This window comes from Papio anubis, chromosome 6 (assembly GCF_008728515.1).
Source record: "Papio anubis isolate 15944 chromosome 6, Panubis1.0, whole genome shotgun sequence".
Lineage (NCBI taxonomy): Eukaryota > Metazoa > Chordata > Mammalia > Primates > Cercopithecidae > Papio > Papio anubis.
In genome coordinates this window covers 16,495,215-16,517,840 of record NC_044981.1, presented here as the reverse complement: position 1 = coordinate 16,517,840, position 22,626 = coordinate 16,495,215, and the positions used below count along the sequence as shown (strand labels likewise).

The 22,626-nt window shown below is 40.1% G+C and overlaps 1 protein-coding gene across 10 annotated transcripts in view; it reads left to right on the top strand.

Annotated features, from left to right (window-relative positions):
• ATXN1 (ataxin 1) overlaps nt 1-22,626 on the top strand; it is a 456,230-nt gene that overhangs the window by 249,809 nt on the left and 183,795 nt on the right. The gene's annotated exons all lie outside the window — the stretch shown is intronic.

Below are 22,626 nucleotides of genomic sequence, written 5' to 3'. Positions count from 1 at the left end.
TTTGTTTAGCACAATGTCCTCAAGGTCATCCATGGTGTAACATGTGTCAGAATTTCCTTTTTTAAGGCTGAATATTCCACTCTTGTATATATCACATTTTGTCTATTCATTCATCTGTCCATAAATATCTGGGTTGTTTCCACCTTTTGGTTACTGTGAATAATGCTGCTATGAATGTGGGTGTACAAATTGGAGGTTCTCCTTTCAGTTCCTTTGGGTATATACCCGGAAATGGAATTGCTGGATCACATGGCAATTCTATTTTTAATTTTTGTAGGAACTGCCATATCATTTTCCACAGTGGCTGCACCACTTTGCATTTCTACCAACAGTGCACAAGAGTTCCAGTTTCTCCGTATCCTCACCAACAGTTGTTATTTTTTGGTTAAAAAAAATTTTTTTTGATAGTAGCCATCCTAATAGGTCGGAGGTTTGAGACATTTTTTTAGGGGATATTTCAGATAGACAGTTGAGTCTTCGGGCCTGCAGCTCAAGAAGTCTGGGCCTGCATTATACCATAGAAATTCATATTTATGCCATCCTTTATCCTTTCAATGAATTTTTTGACCAGTTTGACTGTAAGCATTTAAGGATTTAGAGATTTCTATTAAACCATCAGATTTGTACTTAAATTATTTAATCTCAAAGACATTTGAAATAATATATACATTAATTTAGACATATTGCTTTCTTACCCTTTCATATTATATGAAATAATTTTACTTACAACTTTTATCTACTATATCAGTATCTTCCTCATCTTTTGAACTACTTTGCAGGTCATGTAATACCGTTCTTCAAAGCACATCATCTTGACGTTCATCTAGTCTGTGTTTGATGCTGTTACCAGAAATTTCATCCTAAGCCACGAGTGCCCATTCCTGTATTCATTGGTTACATTTGTTAAGACCCATTGGCCAAAACAAGACGTATAGCCAAGCCCACAGTTAATGTGAGCATGGCTACTGGGAGGCATCGTACTTTGGGGACCATTGTTGTAACAATATCCTAAACTATATTATTAAGAGATGTTTTTCTTCATTCTTCCTGTAAGTGTATTTTCATGAACTCTGCAACTTAACCACTTACTGCGTTGCTTTAAAAAGTAATCTTTAAAATGCTTTTTTATTTATAGTGACATCCAGTGCTTGCAACTAGGAAAGTCATACTTCCAAGAATAATTACTAGTCAAATTTGTTTTCTTCCATTAAAAAACAAAAAGAAAAACAGTTCTGTTAGGTGGCTGTTATAAACATATAAACATGCCAAACTGGCATTTATCAAGGTAGTTTTAAGGTAATATGTCTTCCATAAAGACTACTTTATTTAAGAGACCAATAAATAAAGTGGTAAACTTCATAAGAACTCAAAAATTAAGGGTACTTAGGCTTTACTGAAGGCTGTCTAGAGAATAATTACCTCATATTACCTTACCTTTTATTCAGGCATACATAGCAATTATAAATTTGACTTTGGAGACTTTAGTGAAAGAAAAAGCTTCTATATAGTAAAAGCCCTTAAACACTAATATAGTGATTGAGCCCATTGCTCATAAATGTTTGCTAAGAAAAATGCTTGTCTGGCGTATTCAAAGGTCAGTCTTTCCTAGAGGCATGAGGAACCTTTCAGGGTTCCTTTGGACATTGCAGTGCTGTGGTTGGGTGATGCCTTTTACCCATCTGTTTATCCATTTATTTATTCATTAACTTCAAACACCTTCTATAGTGTAGAGAATTTCTAAATACCATATATTAGAAAATCTTTATTTTATGAGTTTGGCCAGCAAGGGTAGGAATAGCAACAGATTAAATTAAACCAAAAAGTTTTGCATTACTGAAAAAATTGGACAAATTCATATTTAAAGTTCCTAACCAAAAATCTCACAGATATGATGCAGTAATTGAAATCCATCATATTCTAAGGCTTAAAGCATGATGATCTGCTTCTACAGTGATAATTTGGGTAAGAAGGACAGTGTTCTAAAAAAGCAACCTTAATATATAACACGGAGGAGTATATATATTTTGGTCACCGGCCATTTGTCTGTCCATCCATCCATCTGTCCATTCATCCATCCATTTATACATACATCCCTACATCCTTTGGTTTATTTCACTGGTGTCAACTTATTACATGGAGTTGAATGATGTTATCAATAATCATTGGCATGCCCTTTACTCCCTTAGCATAGAAGAGAAAATAGGTAAAAGGAAGTACTGAAAAAATGTTTTCCCCTATTGCTGCAAAGTTATAAGCTTTTGTTTCCTAATTAGGCCCACTAGACCACATTTCGCCAGTGAGCCTCCACTGAAACAAATAATGATAATGTTCATTTCACATCTTTGACCTGAGAATTGCAAAGTGATTTACCAACATTAACTCATCAATTCTCCTAACACTTCTGAATAAGACATTATAATATATTATTGAATTCATCATGTAAATGGGTTCTGTGTTTTCCAGAGAATTTCAATATCCTGGCCACCATTAAATAGGGAGTGAGGAGAAAAATTAAAACAAAAATTACCCTTTTCTGAACTACTGTCTTGTGGCCTGATCTCCATCAGAATGTCTTATTTTCTGGAAATTTTAAAAGGGGGAGGTCAGAGGAGACATCAGCTTTGCTTATGTAAAACTATTAAATAAAATCATACTAGAGAAAAATCATTAGAAAATGACCATTTCCCTTAAACCACTTTCTTCGTTTGACTCATTGCTTAATAAAATGATGAGCTTGAAATGATGCTGCCTGCTCCATGTCACCCAAATGATGAGTCACAGCATGTGAACAAGTGGAAACAAATCACCAGCGAAAAGGCCAAACTTCTGTGCTACCCTAGAAATATTTTCTATTTTTCCAGGGATTCCAATGATCTTCCATTCCTGTTTAACTCAGTTTATAGTAAGCCCTGATGCCAAGATTTTCTGAGTTCCCTGCCAAAACCATGATGCTCTCAGCCTGGGCCTCTCTTCTAGGAGGGAAGACACTGCCCTCCAGATGAAGTGAAAAGGAGAATCACAAAAAGAGGATTATTCCTTATGGGAGGAAATGGGACACGTGCTGCTTATTGTAACGCCATTCACCATTCCTTGGGTATGTGGAGGCTTTTATGAGAAAGCAGAGGTTTTTATAACTCATTTACTCTGGCAAGTAAAGCAACACTAAAATTACTTAAGTGTTTAAAAGATAGATGCATAATAGTTTATGTTCTCAGTCGTCTTATTACTGAGACCCTAATTTGCTTTCTTTAAACTGTCGATTCTCCCTGAGAGTGCTATTGGTATGGGAGCCTCATAACCATGTACACGGGTCAGTGATGGTACAATATTTCCGGAAATTTGAGTCCTCCAGAAGTAGTCTATTGCAGGTTGTTTTAAGGAACAAAGACTGCTTTTCCAGCAAGCCTGGCTTGTGTTCCTATTAAGGCCCCTTCTTTTTTATTGCAAGGGGAAATTTCAAAATCTCATTGCTGTATTTAACTTTCTATTTTAGTAGGCTGCCAGTGCACTTAACCTTCCATATAAAGCTTATATGCGTTTATGCGTTCTTTCCCTTATTAACTTTTTAAGGTTTGGGATGTCAGCCTGACCTAATGATAGAGTACGCAAAAATAGTCCTGATACCAGCACCCTGAGCCCACCTAATAAGGGACCTTTTTCATACTGTTTACTTATTTCTGAGTAACAGAAAGTCTGACGGTTTGGTGCTGGCTGGTTAAATTCAACACATGGTAAGCTTGCCTATTAGTCAAGAAGGTTGAGATTTGGGCTGCCGAAATGTTGTCTTCTTTCAGGCAAGGACTGAGTGGCTTCCCCATGTGTGCCTAGGTGTCCAGCTGACCACAGCTGAGAGGGATAAGCGGGGATTGTGTCCGGCTGAGTTTGGGCCCCTCACTCAGTGGCCTAGGTTCCTCGGAGGGCGTGTGTAATTAGCTGCTGAGAAGTAGAAAGCAGTAGCCACGATCCCAGTTGGAAAACAGAAGTAGAGCTACTGCTGACTGCAGGAGGAGGTGGGCTCTTGCTGTTTCCTAGAGCCTGAACCAACCATGCAAAGTAGAATAGCAGGTGTTGCAGCTCTTTCCCCCAGGAGGACTCCTGAGCCTCATAAGAAGGTCAGAGAGCTGGATGGATGTTGGTGCAGGAGGCACGTCAGGAGCAGCTTAACCCTGGTTTGATTCTCATTTCCCTTGTGTCATTTTACACATGGGGGGAGTCTGAGGCTGAGCGCCGTGGAGAGGCCTTTGTGGGGAGCAGTTCACATCTGATCCAGGCCTGGTCACCTCCCGGCCTCATCCCATTCACCTGAGTGACTTGTCACCCTTTTCAGCCCTTTTCCTTCTTTTCTTTATGCTCCTCCAAGTGTGAGATCGGCAATGTGATCATTATATGAAAAACATTTAAAATTAAAAACGATTCTGTGCAAATATGAAATAGACACCAGTTTTCTTTGATTTTTCTGGTGTCGCTGATGATAATATGCACTGTAGATTTAATGATTAGTTTCTGGGGGTGGGGGTGCTACCACTCTTTTATGTACTAATCATATATAAAGTAAGTCCTGAGTTCAGAAATGTTAAAATGATAAATCACAGGGTTGTCATATATAAGCTATGTGTATTGTATATAGGCTGTTTGACACACAGGCTCTGTTCTTTACAAGGCACGCTTTCTGGAAGCCCAAACCAGTCCCAGGAGTGAAAGCTGACTCCTGACAATACATGCGAGTAGGAGTCAGTGAGGGCTTAGGAAAATTATCCAGGAAATTCATTTTGAGCAGCCCAAACTGCTAGCTAGTAGCTAAGCTCGTAGGCAGGAGTTTCATTGACCACATGTCTCAACCACATTGACCACATTCTTGCTAAAGATGCCCTAAGTGTGGCTGAAAGGCACAAGATATACAGCAGGTGGGGGCAAGGGGGAAGTGAAGAACCTGGGTACCCCACACCCTAGATCATTAAATTACATTTTAAAGACTTTTTAAAATGTATGTATGTTAAAAAGTTTCAGTTTTGCAAAATGAAGAGTTTGGGAGGTGGATGGTGGTGATGGTTGTGCACCATTGTGAAGGTACTTAATGCCACTGACTGTATACTTAAAAAATGGTTAAGATGAGAGGCCAGGCGCGGTGGCTCACGCCTGTAATCCCAGCACTTTGGGAGGCTGAGGCGGGCAGATCACGAGGTCAGGAGATCCAGACCATGGTGAAACCCCGTCTCTACTAAAAAAAAAAAAATGCAAAAAATTAGCCGGGCGCGGTGGCGGGCGCCTGTAGTCCCAGCTGCTCAGGAAGCTGAGGCAGGAGAATGGCGTGATCCCGGGAGGCGGAGCTTGCAGTGAGCCGAGATCGCGCCACTGCACTCCAGCCAGGGAGACAGAGCGAAACTCCGTCTCAACAACAACAATAAAAAAAAAATGGTTAAGATGGTAAATTTTATATTTGTGTAGTTTACCACAATTTTTAGAAGTATATATGTAATATATATGTATATTTACATAAAAGTTTTTCCCTAGTTTGATGAAAGTGTATTGTCATGTCATCCACTCATCCATCCATCTTTATTCATTCATTCAACAAACATTTATGAAGCCACTATTAGGTCAACATCTGTGCTCCAAGCTGGAGTATAACTATGAATACATTTTCTGTGCTGTGCTTGTGTTACTCTCAGGTTAGTTTAAGTGAAAGCCATATGAACAATAATTACCAGCCAGCCTGGTGCGCCAAATATGATTGTGTATGTGGAGTTAAGACTGTGTCCAGCTGTGCAGAGTTGTGGGGTGTCTTGGCATCTGTCAAAGAGAAGACGGACATAAAGGGATCACCTGCCGAGGGACAGCATGGACAAAGCACAGGGAACAAACAGCATGGTGCAGAGTGTGTGCAGGGAACAGTCAGTGCTCCATTGGTGGTAACGTGTCATGAGGCCAGGAGCAAACCACAGAGGGTCTCAAAGGCCATGTTGAGGAGTGCAGACTCCTCAGCTCGGAGGAGGTCAGACCACATTCTCCAGTAGCCTAAGGATTTCTCAGTCTCCCAACCCCTGCCCTGTGAACCTCCGTGGAGCTGCCTTCAGAAGTACTTGGCGGTGATGGACGAGGAGTAGGAGGAACCAATGAAATTAGATAGTGTAAGTAGCCTCAATTTTATTTATTTTGTGTATTAGATTTCTATATAAGATTTCGTTTGAAGGCAGAGCTCTGGCTATTAAAAAACACATTTGAAAATCAATGCTGTTGGCAATGAGGAATCATCAAAAATTATGAGAGTTGGTGACGATTAGCTTAGTGTTTTAAAAATCAATATTCTGCATTCAAAGCAATAAACATGCTTTCTCCATTTCTGAACCTGACCTCACAGTACTTTGCACATACTGAGCATTCAATGAAATGTTCAGTGGGAATTATTTTAGGGATATGACTTAGGGATATTTTCATTATACTACTGTCATAAGGGTCCACTTAAGTAGAATGTTGCCCAGTAACTCAAAAGGAATTTGTAGAAATATAAACTATATAACTTGCCTTTTATTCTCACTTTTCTTTGTGTGCAATTGGACTGTAATAATTATTTTTTCTGAATTTTCTTGTCTATTTCTGAGACATCAGGTTTTATAATTTGATGCTTTAGACCTGGTTGACAATTCCGATTCTGTATGTAGGGTTGAACTTTGTGGGAAATAGCAGTTACTTGTATTTTTTAATGCTTAAAATGATATTCTGGGCAAGTTTTGTTTCTTTATGGACTATAGCCAGAATCCTACTGTTTTTCAATTTGTTTAAATGCAACAGCTTATACAACATATGTACATGTTCAGTTGAAGATAAAGGATATCATTATTTTTAGCCTATTACAAAGAAAACCACATTTTCTCTTAAATGTCTTGATATAAAGTAATTTGAACACAATTTCTGCACAAATCATTTTCAAGAGATTGGCTGTCAAGTGTATTTTTTTAAGTAGCACTTTTATAAGAACCAATGAGACTTTGCAAATTTAGATAGATTCTAAGCCTGAAATGTGGTTGAAGATGTCAGTTTTTAAACAGCACTTTGAGAAGTAGTTAACTTAAAAGTATAGCAATTCAGAGCATACTGAGAATGATTTTGAAGAGTAAAGTCTTGATACACTGAAAAGAAAGTTGACAGATTCACTACAATTAGGAGACAAGGAGGTACAACTCCCACTTGTGAAAACTTTTCTCGTCTAACCAACTTCTAATACTTGCCTACGAAAATCTTCAGCAAATCCTTACTCCTTTGCAGCTCCTAAATCTACTGTATAGAATTCTTCCAGTTTCCCAATAGATGCTGGCAAGGCTGTAGAGAAATGGGAATGCTTTTATGCTGTTGGTGGGACTGTAAATTAGTTCAACCATTGTGGAAGACAGTGTGACGACTCCTCAAGGATCTAGAACCACAAATACCATTTGACTCAGCAATCCCATTACTGGGTATATACCCAAAGCATTATAAATCATTCTACTATAAAGACACATGCACACATATGTTTATTGCAGCAGTATGTACAATAGCAAAGACTGGGAACCAACCCAAATGCCCATCAATGATAGACTGGATAAAGAAAATGTGGTACATATACACCATGGAATACTATGCAGCCATGAAAAAGAATGAGTTCATATCCTTTACAGGGACACAGATGAAGCTGGAAGCCATCATTCTCAGCAAACTAACACAGGAGCAGAAAACCAAACACCGCATGTTCTCACTCATAGTAGGAGTTGAATAATGAGAACACATGGACACAGGGAGGGGAACATCACACACCAGGGCCTATTGGTGAGTTGGGGGGAAGGGGAGGGAGAACATCAGGACAAATACCTAATGCATGAGGGCTTAAAACCTAGATGATGGGTTGATAGGTGCAGCAAACCACCATGGCACATACACACCTATGTAACAAACCTGCATATTCTGCACATGTATCCCAGAACTTAAAGTAAAATTTAAAAATATTTTAAAAATAAAGAATTCTTCCAGTTTCCTTATGGCATAATAATGGAAACAGAATAATAACATGACAGCCCTCCTTTCCTTGTTTTAAGGAAAAGTAACTTGTTAGACCTGTGAAGAATGACAGAACTAAAATAGAGTCTTCTCTCAAGCCTTGTGTGTGTGTGTATGCACGTGTGCATGCATGCATATGTGCATGCTCACATGCATGCACAAACCTACACATTTGTTTGAGTGCACCAGTTTGAAATAAGAGAAAAAAGTGACATGAAACTCACTTCCCAATTTCCGCCATCATTAGCAATACGTTTTACTAATTCTGATTTGTTCTACTATTGTGTCAAGGCTTGTTAATGTGCCCCATGCATTGGCAGACAAGATGATATTATGTGGAAATTGTGTCTTGTCTATTATAAGAACCTGAATATTTAAGTATTGGAGATTTTTGCCTGACATTCTTCAGTCTTGTCACTCACTACTGATTGAGCTTTGTAATCTATATATAGGCATTAGATGAATCCATAAATGAATGAATTGGTAGTTTCCTCAATGTTTGTTATTTTTTATCATAATGAAGGTATTTCATGACCTTTTACCAGTCTTATCACATCTTGGAAAGAATTACTATACCTGTGCCATCTCTGAAAACCCTACCCAGGTACATTCTTGTAGTTGGGCCATATTTTTCTCAATTCAGATGTACCCTTGAGGTCCACTTTCCTTAGGTGGATGTACACTTACATACACTCACACACCCACATGCCTACAATATAGAGAAAAAAAGGTAAATAGTAACCGATCGAGGTAGTGCCCACTATTCTCTTCAGTGAGTTGATATCCCCTCGTCCCATTCCACAAGATGAGTGCCACAATGACGATGCAACCAGATTATATGCCCACACTCACAGTGGCTGGCCCTTTTGAAATTACTGGGAGATTGTAATGATACAGACTGTAGGGTTGAAATAATTGTATTAAAATCATTTTTCTGCCACTTCCAAGTTCTGTGATCTAGGACTGTCCTTAATTAATCTCTCAGAGTTTGTTTCCTCGTCTGTCATATGGGAACAATAAACCTACTTTTACAGGGTTGTTGAGAAGAGTGAATGATAACTGATAAAAGAAATTCAAGTTTTGTTAGTTTTAATCAGAAATTATAAGACTTTAAAAAACATGTAAATGTGCATCCCTAATTGCTTGCAAGTGGTGCAAGGTGATGAGAGGAGCCACCTTTGTGGGAGGAGTAGGTAGCAACCTCTGCTGACTTCAGGGCAGTGACTCTCCACCTTGGCTGCATAGTAGAATCACTTGCGGAACTTTCCAAAATTCTGTTGCCTGAGTTGTACCCCAGACCAGTTAAGTAAGGATCTCTGTGGGTGGAACCCAGACATTTGTACTTTCTAAATCTCCCTGGGTGATCACAATGTGTAGCCAAGTTGGAGAACGGATGCTTTAGGGGAATTTAAAAGTTTTCACTCCTTGCATTGGCTGAACTGATGATAGCCAGAATTCTACAACCTACACTGTATTCTTTTTGCTTAAAATAAACAGAGTCTTAGCTATCATGCTAAAAGTGTATTATTTCTCTTGGTTATACACAATTTGATATGAATTCGTTTATTAAGTTTTCTCCAAACAGCCAATCTTAATGGGTGGATGTTGGGCTTGGAAAGAGAACAGAAGTCTATGGATATCTGAAGACAGGGGCTCTTCACTAGAGGGGCACAAACACAGAAGCAAATGCAACCCAAAGAATAGGAAAGTCAGCAATTTCAAGCTACTGTTGCTTTTGGAAATTAGTTCTTGCAAAAGCACCACCTCAAAAAGTGGCTGGCTTCCCTGAAAGCTCAGTATTCTGGCTCTGGTTGGTCATCATTCTGGAAAACTTGCTGCATCTTTAAAATGTAGGATGAGGTAAAACATTTAAATACTGGCTGAATACAGTCATAGTGTAACCAAAAGCCAGAAAATTAATTTTTAAAATAATATATTTTTTAAAGTTTTCTTTTTTCAGGAGAAAAGACTAAAATCACTTCATACTCAAAATCTCTCTTACCCGTTTTCAACAAATGGTGCTGAGACAATGGAAAAAGTCACAGGGACACATGCCAAAGAAAAATGTTGAATGCTTACCTCACACCATATACAAAAATGAATTAAAATGGATCAATACCCTAAATGTAGGAACTGAAACTATAAAACTTTTACGTGAAAACAGGAGTAAATCTTCATGACCATGGATTTCGCAATGGATTCTTAGATATGACACCAAAAGCACAAACAACAAAAGAAAAAAATAGATACATTGGACTTCATCAGCATCAAAGCTTTTGTGAGCCAAAGGACACTATCAAGAAAGTCAAAAGACAGCCCACAGAATGGGAGAAAATATTTGCAAATCAGTATCTCATAAGGGTCTATTTTCTGGAATATATGAAGAACTCTTACAACTCAAAAAGAAAAAGACAAACAACCCAGTTTAAAGATGGACAAAGGCATTGAATAGAGATTTCTCCAAAGAAGATATAGAAATAGCCAATAAGCTTATGAAAAGATGTCCAACATCATTAGTGTTAAGGGGAATGCAAACCAAAACCACAATGAGATACCACTTTATTATGGTCACCCATTATGATGGCCATAATTTTTTAAAAAAAGGAAAATAACAAGTGTTGACAAGGATGTGGAAAAAATGGGAATATACCTGGCTAGTAGGAATGTAGTATGGTGCAGTCACTATAGAAGACAATTTGGCAGGTCCTCAAATAGCTGAATACAGAATTACCACATGACTCAGCAGTTCTGCTCTTAGGTATGCACTTAAGAAATTTGCAAACAAGTATTCAAACAAAAACATGTACATGAATGTTCATAGCAGCATGATTCATAGTAGCCCAAACATGGAATCATCCCAAATGTCCATCAACTGATGAATAAATAACAAAATGTGGTATAGCCTACAATAGAGTATTATTGAACTAAAACAAGAATGAAGTACTGGTACATGTTACAATATGAACGAGCCTTGAAAACTTTATGCCAAGAGAAAGAAGCCAGACACAAAAGGCCACATCTTGTATGATTCAGTTTATACACAACATCCAGAATAGGCAACTCCTTGGAGACAGAAAGTAGGTTAGTCCTTGCCAGGAGCTCAGAGGAGTAGGGGACAGGGAGTGACTGTTTCATGGGTAAGGGGTGTGATGACAATCTTCTGGATTTAGATAGTGATGATGGTTGTTCAACATGTGGATGGAGTAAAAGCCACTGACTTACACACTTTAAAAATAGTTAAAATGCTGAATTTTGTATTATGTGAATTTCATCTTCATTAAAAAACACCCCTTGGACCCCATCTCTTCTCTAATCCTGCACGTGTAGCTTTAAACCAGTCATTTTACCCTTTGTGATTCTATTTTCGTCTTATTCTGTTTTATCCTCCAATGTCCAACTTCTGCAAAGAGACATCTACACTGGTCTTCATTTCCTTTCCAGCACTTCCATTCATCACTCCAGATTCTACACCGGACCTGGAAATGTCTGTGCTAACTCAAAACGGAAGCTTGGGCACCTCTTCCTTACTAGAAGGGCATTCCAGTGATTGACATTAGAAGTCAAGTTCCCAGCATGGCCCTGCCACCAGGCTAGACTCGTCCATTGCACTGTCACCAAGGAATGTTAAGTCTTGGAAACAGATGGAGGAACTCGCACGGCATTTCCCAGCAGGCACAGGCAATTCCTGCAAACTTTGGAGAGGGAAAGCCACACGAACAAAAATGTAAATTTGTGTGAGAAGATGTGATGCCGTTACTAGCAGAGTTTAAGTGCTTTTAACTCTGGATAATGGATAGTCTGCTCTGATTGCCTCGAAGGTGGATCTCCAAGCCTACAGAATGGTCTAAAAGTGGAAGGAAGCTGTATTAATCATTTTCTTAATTTTCTTTCCTTCTTTTTTTCTCTCTTTTTCTGCTGGGGTCAGCAGGAATGGGAATCTTTTTTTTTTTTTCTTTTTAGATCAGTCTTATTATGATTATGATTATACTGAAAGACCTGGATGGGAGGAATGCTGCAATCTGAATTAAAAATAGCATTTTCTGTCCTCCCACACACAACACTTGAGTGCTCTGAATGCCTTTTATAAATGCAGACTTTCTGCCTGGCTAGATAAAAGAAGCTGTCACTTCATTTCCATAACGAAGTCATTCTCGGGAGAATTCCATTGTTTTAGCAATAGAATTTTTGTAAAAGGCCTCTTATTTTGCCTGAAAAAGGTAACAAAAATGAACTTTTGAGAGCTTATTCGACAAAACAATTAAGGAGTGAAGAGAGATTTTCTCCTTTTTTGATATGTTAGGAGTTGTAAGTGTGAGAATCCCCTGAGCCATGATACTAGGATAAACCCCTAAATCTGCGAGATGAAGGAGGAGGGGAGAAATCCTGTTATTCTTTCTACTAACAGAAATGGGGATATGCTCTTCCCCGAGAATGTGTGTCCTAGAGCCAGGTGACACACAGATGTTGCTAATTCTAAAGAGTTTTAAATATTTAGTTTTAAAGAGAAGTAGGAAACTTGTAGAATGCTCATAGTGTAAAGAAATTCCTTGGGGTTTTTAATGAAACGCGGTCATCAGGTATTTTAACTGAGTTTCAGGACTCTTAAGACACACCACGCATGGCTGCATCTTGCCAGCGTCCTTTACTCATAAAATAGTAGTTGATATTTTCCTTTATTTGCATTGGAAATGTTGCAGCAAGTAGAATACAGGGTCCTTCATAATGCAGTGTGACTTGTAGCGGGCTCAGACAGGCATGTGGGCATGTGGTCACACTCAGCACCCCTCTCTTGTGTTTCCCCATCCCTCCACATGATGGATCTGTGCTCCAAATATGGTATCAAATCTTCAGCACCACATTCATAGAAAGAAAGAATAATTGTATTTCTTGTTACTTACCCGGCCCTAGGTAACCCACATCAAGGTATACCTGTCTTTGGTGTTTCAACAGGTAATCCCTAGATATAATGCCAAGTGGCATTTCTGCTACATGGTATTCACAGTTGAGACCATTGAAATCCCAGTTTTAAGCTAGAATGCTTTTATGAAGCCTCCTCCAGAAAAAGAGAAGTTTTCAATAGCACCTTTGTCTTGCAATACTTTTGTTCTGATTGCGTCAGAAAATTGTAATATTTAAACAAGGAGGCAGTTACTCGGAATAGTATTAAAAGAGAAGTTTAAAGTATAGAGTTGTTGTATCTGTTGGCTTTTAATTTAGTAAAACAAGTAGACCAAAAAGAAAATGAGTGCAGTTGACGTAATATTATTATGGAAAGTTCTGTGGGGGCAAACATTATGCAAAAGTTAAGTAGTTAAATCTGGCACTGATTTTGAATTTTGGAAGATAATTCTGTTGTTTTTGAGCTTTGAGTGACTTTTACTAATATACCAATACTAACTTTTTTTTGAGAGAGAGAGAGAGAGTCTCACTCTGTCACCCAGGCTGGAGTGCAGTGGCGCAATCTCGGCTCACTGCAACCTCCGCTTCCTGGGTTCAAGCGATTCTCCTGCCTCAGCCTCACGAGTAGCTGGGACTACAGGTGCCTGCCACCATACCTGGCTCATTTTTGTATTTTTGGTAGAGACAGGGTTTCACCATGTTGGCCAGGCTAGTCTTGAACTCTTGACCTCTAATGATCCGCCTGCTTTGGCCTCCCAAAGTACTGGGATTACAGGCATGAGCCACCACGCCCAGCCTCAGTACTCATTTTTTAAAGCATGATTTGATGTCCCAGCTGTAGCCATGTAATTTTGCATAGTAATATTTCATAAAAAGAAAAGGAAGTTGTGGCTTTGATAGGATGCTTCCAAGATCGTGTTTTTAATACTTTTGGTGACTTCTGTTACTTGTGTCTGTTCAAAAGGACAGAAGTTGGGAGATGCATACATGGATTCTGTCTCTTCATTTTGTCTTCACTCCCTGTTTGGTACTTTGTGAAGTCAGGCCAAATAAAATAGTTGAAGATACTATCATATAACTCCCAATATTATGGCAAAAAGAGAATGAGAGGAAAATATTTAGCTATTTCTTTTTTAGAATTTTTACTAATTGTGTTATTAAAAAGAGGCAAATAGAGCAGGAACTGAAAGAGACTTAAAGTCAGAGGACTGGACTGCACACATTAGCATCTTGCAGACCTTAGCTGCTCATGATTTACAAATGCTTCAGAAATTATTAAAGCATGAGGCACAGCCTGTGTCTCCACCTTCCCCATTTTCACCAAGCACTTCTGCAACACCTAAACACTGACCTTTTCAAGCAGGCATGAAGAAAACTCTCCTCTGGGCAGAAGGTGTGTGATGACTCATGGCAACCAGAAAGGGGATGTGTAACTCAGGGGTTGTGGAGTCTCTGGGCTTCTAAACCCAGACCTCCCTGTCTTCTGGCCCACTGTTCTTTCTGTTGTGCTACAACAATCCCTGAAGGACCTGTGTGTTGAACAAAAAAGGCCAGGAATAAGTTGTCAATAGGAGCACATGACATCTTGTCTTTAAAATACTAATTTCCTGAGACGTCATTCTACAGCTGCTCGGCACAGATTGGGTATTTATCATCTCTGTGTTCAACTTACTTTTTATTTTCATTTTATTCTTGATATGCAGACATACTTTTCTCCAATGTATAATTATATTTCGTAGCAAACTTTGCACTACATCCATAAGATGTAACCTGCATACAAATACACGCACCAGGAGAGTCTTTGTGTGAATAAATCCTTACTTTTATGTGATAAGCCATGCTAATGATAAGAAACAGTGGCATGGATCAACATGAACTATAATTTTTTAAAAAGCTTTTGAGGATAGACATTTTTCCAGCGTATTTATCTCTGTGATAATGTGTTCTTTAGGCAGATACTAATTTTGGATTTCATTCCTTGAACACAAACCAGTGAATATACACAGAGAATATTCTGAGTGCGTGCAAGGTATCCAGGGACAGCCAGTTTGTAAGAAATTGTACAATGGATAACTCACGTAAATGATCAAATGTTGACTGAACGGGGAACACATATGTTGTGAATAAATCATGTTCTTCAGAATACCTTGAGTTGTGGCCTGCCTCCCACGCTGACCTCCCTCCAACTCTTCTTGAGGTCTGACTGGACCCTCAGTCCAGCCCTGCACCGGAGATGCCTCTCCCTGGGAAAGGGGTGTTTTTGGCCCAGCTTGCCTGCCACGTAAGCTCCTCGGTGGGCAGGGTGGAGACAGGGCTCTGCACCCTGCTGGGCTGAGTGTGCTCATTCAGAGGAAGCATTTCTGAACTCTGCAATTGCTAGCAGCCCTGGCAGCTTCTCTTTATTCCTCAGAAAGAAAATACAAAGAGTTAGCTTTAGTCCTGAGTTAGGAAAAGAGGCTCTTGTGGAACATTTCACTGATGGACTGGGGAGTTTCCTTAGAGGCTTATGTGATGATTTTTCTCCAAGTCACCCAAAAGGGTGTTCTTCCATTTGATAACCATGGAGGACAGAGACTCAAAGACATATAACATCTTCGAGAATAATGCAATATAATGCCATGTTACCAATCGTTAACAATGAATATTGAGCAAAGAGTTATCATTTGCAAAAGCACCATGAAGCTTACAAAAAGAAGACAGACAGAAACCCTACCTTTACGGAAGTTACCACATTCCACTTGGGGAAATGACACCTATTTTAGGATAAGGAATAAAATGATTAGTAACACAAGGAAAAGGAATTTTTAAACCATAGGCATTCACCTGCAAAAACAAAACAACAACAACAACAAAAACCTTCTGACTGAGAAAGTTGTAGAATGAGAGGATAAAAGAGTCATAGAAAAAGTGGGATTTGAGCTGGTCTTGGGAGGTCTGGCTTACATTTTGCCACGTGGAGTAGAAATGCAGGCTCTCATAGAGGAAGTGAGAAGCTCACTGTGGGTGCTGCAGTGTGCATGAGGGAGAAGTAGAAATGAAGTTGGAAAAGCATGCTGGGGCCAGATTGTGAAGATCTTCAACATCAAATAAAGAATTTCAAAGATGTTCAGTAAGCTGTAGGAACCAACGAAGGTATGGATGGCATGGGGAAGTTGGGTTATATAATGTTTACTTTAGGAAGTTCGATCCAACAGGGATGACTCAAATGGTTTAGAGAGAGAGCATTGATAAGAAAACCAATGAGCAGGCTGCTGTGAGAGGAATTCAGTCTGAACTAGCATGGGGCGGTGAAGATAGAAAGGGTGCAGAATTGGTAGGACTTGAAAACTGATGGAATGTGGGAGAAAGAGGAGAAGATGATGATACTGTCAGCTTCCATCAGAAATGAAAGAGGAGGAGCTGGATTTGGAGCAAGGGACTGGGAAATTTTGAAATAAACATAATTTATTTCCACTGCATATATCCAGGAGTTTGTAGGGGGTGATACCAGGGACCAGGATACAGATTTAAGAATGATAAACAGTAGAAGGAAATCACTATAGAAAGTAAAGAGAACTGAGCAGATAGCCTTAGGAAATCTGTCCCGTAGGGTTAGAAAGAACAGGAAGAGCAAAAAACTGAAGAGGGGCTATAAGGAGTAATATAAGGAACCCAAGAAAGTACCATCTCAGAGAAATTAAGAATATTTGTTTACTTTAGTTGCAATAGACAAATTAAACTCAAAGTGATTCAAACAAAAAAAGGAATTTATTGTATTATATGTGGATTGGTTTTCTATTGCTGTATGGTAAATTACAAATATAATGACTTAAACAACACCTATTTATTATCTCAGTTTCTGGACGTCCGAAGTCCAGGCATAGCTTACTTGAATTATCTGTTCAGAGTTTCATAAGACTGAAATTGAGGTGTCGACAGGGCTGCCTTATCATCTGGAGCTCATGGTCCTTTTTCAAGCTCACATGGTTTTTTGTATGTAGTTTCTTGTGGTCTTGTAGGACCGAGGTCCCTGTTCCATTGCTGGCTGTGAGCTGGGGGCCACTGTCAGGTCCTGGCATCCACCTTCCGTTCCTTGCCACATGACTTGCCTCCTCCATCAGCATGTCCTGTCTCATTCCTGGTACAGCCCCATCCCTTTTAGGGTTCTCTTAATTAGATCAGGCTCACCAAGATAATCTCTCTATTTTAAGGTCGGTTGATTTTGGACCTCACTTATATTTGCAAAATCCCTTCACAACAGCAGAACCTTGATTACTGTACCATTGACTAACTGGGAAGAGGTGTGTGTCTGCCGGGGGGCATGGCAATCTTGTGGGCTACATTAGAATTTGGTCTATCATAATATAACTAAAAATTCCAGGGATCAGGCCAGGCGCCATGGCTCATGCCTGTAATCCCAGCACTTTGGGAGGCCGAGGCGGGTGGATCACTTGAGGCCAGGAGTTCAAGACCAGCCTGGCCAACATGGTGAAACCCCATCTCTACTAAAAATATCAAAACTTAGCTGGGTGTAGTGGCGGGTTCCTGCAGTCCCAGCTACTCAGGAGGCTGAGACAGGAGAATCGCTTGAACCCGAGAAGTGGAGGTTCGCAGTGAACTGAGAGTGTGCCATTGCACTCCAGCCTGGGCAACAAGAGCGAAACTCCATCTCAAACAACAACAACAACAACAACAAAACAACAACAACAACAATAAAAATTAGCCAGGTGTGGTGGCACATGCCTATAATCCTAGGTACTCGGGAGGCTGAGGCAGAATTGCTTGAACCCGGGAGTCGGAGGTTGCAGTGAGCGAGATCGTGCCACTGCTCTGTCTGGGTGGCAGAGCAAGACTTCATCTCACCAAAAAAAAAAAAAAAAAAAAATTCAGGGATCAGTCTAACTTTTGGCATGGCTGAATCCAACGGACTTTACCATCATCAGGACTCAGATTTTCTGTCTTTCAGCTTTGCTCTCTACTGGGAAGCTGCCTTCTCCAGTGGATTTTCCTTAAGAGGCGGATAAAGAAATCAGCTGTTAGTAGCATCCTGCTCCCATGGTCTCACTAGGAAAGAGTGTGTTGCTCCTCTTAGTTCCAGGGAGTCTGAGAGAGGCCTCTGATTGGCTTGCCTTGGGTACATGCCTACCCCTAGACCAGTGACTGTGGCTAGAGGGTTGCTGTATTATGATTGTCCAGACCTGGGTCATATGTCCATCTTCCGGGCCAACGTGTGAAGTCGTCCCAGCCCAGATAACAGCCAAGGGGAGAGATCATTCCAGAAAAGATGCTGTTCAGGCAAAAATGCTAGTCTACTAAACAAAAGGAAAAGAAAATGGAAGGAACTATTACTGGTGAACTGTATCAGACGTTGTTAGAGAAGTTAAGAGGAGGACTCAGCAAAGGTCACTGCATTTAGAAGGCAGGAAACCATTCGTGACCTTTGGAGGAGAAGGAAGGTTACTAACACAGAGAAAAGTGGTAGAAATCAAGCTCCAGAGTTTTAAGATATAGGTGGTGAAATACTGGCATTGAATGTGTAGTACAACTGTTTGTTGGTAAACAGGAGAGAGGGGACAGCCATTTGGGACGGTATTAGGGTATGGATAAGGTCTTTTAGGAATAGCAGTGACTGAGTATGCTTGGAGTATGTGAAATTTCCAGTAGAAAGGAAAAAGACTGAAGGGAAGTTGGGGGCAGAGTTGACCCCAGCAGGATCTGGAGCCAGTAGGAGGAGAATGGATTAAGAGCCCAAGTAGAGAGGCCACACACAGTGTAATAACCTGGGTTATATAGTGTGTGAAGGTTTTTGTTGTTTGGTTTTTGGGTTGGTTTTTTTTTTTTTTTTTCAGTCATTTATCGCTCCTTTAAAATAGGAATCATTGCTTTCAATGTAGCTATCATATGGTGATTAAATATACTCAGAAGATCCTTAGCATCTCTCTGGCCCTGTAATTGACAGAAACATTTAACCTTAGAGAAGTGGTTCTCAAAGTGTGGTCCCTGGATGAGCATCACCTGGGAACTTGTCAGAAATACAAGTTATCTGACCCCACCCCAAGCCTACTGAATCAGAAATCCCACAGATGGGTCCTAGCGTTCTCTGATTTAACAAGACCCTCTAGCCATTTCTATTCCTTTCTTCTCTTTTTTTGAGTCGGAGTCTTGTTCTTCCGCCCAGGCTGGGGTGCAGTGGTGTGATCATAGCGCATTGCAGCCTTGAACTCCTGAGCTCAAGCCATTTTCCTACCTCAGCCTCCCAAAGTGCTGGGATTACAGGCATAAGTCACTGCACCTGGCCTTCTCCAGCCATTTCTGATGCTGCTTCAAGTTTGAGTATCACTGCCTCAGAGGTCTGCATCTCCCCTCTCATGCCATGAAGGTTTCCTTAATAGTGGCTTTGAGAAGCTATGAGAACTAAGGATGTAAGCTGCTGGTGACAAGGAAATGGGGGAGTTTGTAAATCTTGAAAGGAGATGACAACTGTTCAAAATCCACTAGTGACTAAAAATGTAATGGATTGGAAGAACAGAGTATAAAGGCTTAGTTGTAATTTAATTTTTTTCGAGTTTGTGGAGGGCTGACACATGATGATGACAGGCATCATCAGAGTTTCAAGTCCGTGGAGGACAGAGAAAGGTGAAATGGGCTTAACGTATAGCTGTAGACTGGTGATTCTTTTGGCGTAAGGGTTAAGTCCTAGAACAGGTTTTGGATATGGATCATTTAATTTAAATCCAGGCTCTTCCACTAGACGCTATTAGGAGGTTGCAAAAGAAGGGCATGGCAAGGTTTCTTTCATCAGGGAGCTTAGAAACTTTTTGAGCCTTCAAGACTTAAATAAATCCAGTGGAGTATAAAAAGACAGTATAACAAAGTGCTGAACTGAAAAGGACCTTGGGTCAGAATGTGTGGTAGAGACTGTAAGTGCTGTGGGCAGTCTGGGGAAGGAGAAATTGGCATTGTGTCATTTTCTCCTCTAGGCAGAGGATGAAACTGACAGCCCAACGTCATTTCCCAGGTCCGATGGCCAGATATTGGACAGCTTGGCTTCAGGAAGTGCTTTTTCTTGTCCTCTCTCTCCTTTCTGAGTGAGTCAAAGTTGCCAGGTCAAAGTGAAGGTTTGTACTCTGAGACTTTGAATGTGGAATATTGTTAATATTTTTGTTTGTATGAGAAGCCTGTAGAGTAAATTACATTTTATCTTGGGTATTTTAAATGGAAAGAGACTCAAATAGAAGTTTGGCATATTTGTTTCAGACAGGCTTTCAGACTTACTGCATTCATGGGGAGAACATGAATGAGCCTGTTGGATGATGCTTTAATGTTGTAGGATGAAGAAAGCAAACTACTGATTTTCCTTAGTGGAAGAATTAAGTTGAGCCAGATCTGGGATGATAGGGAAGAAGAAAACACTTCAGATGAACATGACATTTCCACTGCTTTTAATTTCTTTGCACCTTGCTTGCGGCTCATGTGGGTAAGTAAACAGATCACTGAACCAAGAACCAAGAGAGAGGGCTGACAGAACACTGTTAATGGTGGGCATAAAAGCTGTTTAAGTTCAAGAGAGAAATGATAAAAATACTGTAATCATCAAGGGGCAGCCAGAAATTTGGTACCTGATCCAAGGTACTTAAGATGTTTTTCAGAAGTCTACAAGTAATGTGATCTGTTTTCAGTCCTTTTTGGGGGAGGGTTTCTTAACTTCAGCTGTGGCATGCAGGTGTCAACAAGAGAGCTTCCTTTTACTTCACTGTGATGATGGAGTGACTTGGGGTGCATTAGAGAGCAGGGTCATTATTTACCATCACATCAGGAATAACACCTGCATCAGGGGTGTTCCTCTCACAGAAATTAATCACAGAGAAGGTGTGTGTTGCTCTGATGGCCTAGCAGTCAGAAAGATGAATCATCTCTTATTTCAAGGTACGGAGAACAGTTGTGTCACTCATTTCTTTTTCAAGGGGACTCAGTTGAAATGGCAAAATAAAAAGGAGTGAAATAACAGAAAACAGTTGTACCTCGCTAGATCAGTTCGTATAATGCACAGACTGTTTCCTCTACCTGGAAACCTGATGCCTGGCTAACTTCTACTCATTTTCTACTTTCCTGCTTGAATGTTAGTTTTGTAAGAGAAGCCTTCCTGAGACCCTTCTTCTAAGTGAGGTGCCCCCATCATGACTACAAATCACAATGTTCATTTTTCCTTCATACTGCCTATCCAGCTTTCAAATTTTATGCATCCACTAAAACTCGTATAATTATTTAATGTCTGTTCCTCTTGAGGCAGTGAGCTCCTTGGGTGCAGGATCCTGAGCTATTTTGTTTACCGTGTATTCCCCCGTCAAACACAGAGCCTGGTGGATATAGCAAGTACCAAGTAAAATTGTATCAAGTGAATGATTTAATTAATGGGAAAGCACTTGGTAAACTGTATTCATTATGAAAGTGATGGTTAATTATATGTAGCAGACACCTCCTTTCTCTCTTCTGCCCTAATTTGGTCTCTCCATTTTTTAGTAGTTCTTTATTTTGAGGTATACTTGTCAGTGTGTTACCAATTCCAAATCTACGATTTGTTATTATTCATTCTTGTCTTTTTTTTAGAGATGAGGGACCACTCTTTTTTTTCCCTGAGAAATGGTATTAATGACACCCACAATGCTAATACTACAACTCTGTTTTTTCTGTGCATGCTCATGATTTGAAAGGAAAAACATGACTGGCCTTTGTCGATGATGTATTTGGGAAGCAGACAAGATTCTAGTGTAGCACTTAAATTCTGTTTCTCGTCATCCCCAAAGCCGCTAATATAAGTTCCTGTGCCTCAAGTGTGCTTCTCAAAAGTACACAAGGCAAAATAAGTTGATAGTATCGTTCCAGGAGAAGCTGTTCCTCGGTCAACCTTAAAAGGGGGGAAAAAATCAAGAAATCCAGGTGTGGAAAATATTAATGATCAGGATATGAATAAGTCTTTTCATTAAAAGCAACAGCAAATAAACAAAAAGTTATCCAATCCTTTTCCATCAGGGCCTCGCTGTGCTACTTTGGTGGGTGTAAGTGTTGTCTTCGGTGGGCGGAAATGGCAGACAGCCAAGTGGAAAATTTCACAGCGTCGCAAACATTCAGTGCACAAAACGCCGCAAACCAGCAATCTGAGGGAGCCGTGTACCAAATAACCACGCTCCCGCATGTGCCCTACGGCCCACCTTACACTCTTTCTCTTAGCTTCCTGCTTGATGCCTTCACTTTCTTTTCCCCAGAGATTCCAGATTCTTCGTTTCTGTTCCTTTTCTTTCCTGAAACTCAGCACAGTCGGGCATGCAGACGTTTGGATGCTCCAGGGATAGCTGATGATTGGTGCCTGGCCAGTGCTGACTTTTGTATTCTGGCTCCAGGGCTCAGGAACAGGCTTATGACCACCAGTAACGCTTTGCATTTACATTGTGGATTTCTTCTGGGGAACTGTGTGTGCTTTGCAAGAATGATCCTCTTGATCTTCTCCATGACCCAGTAAGGTATGACAGTGGTAGAAGGTGCTAGTCCTTGGCTCCTTTTGCAGAAGAGTAAAGCCACGTGGCCTGTTTTGAAGCTTTTTTGCAAGTCTGCCTCTCAGCTAAGATTGTGACTGAAATCTCCCAGAAATGGCTTCAACTTTAGGGTGAGGAGAGTCTGGCTGTATCATGCTGTGTTCTTTTTGGGAAAAGAGCAAGAACATTG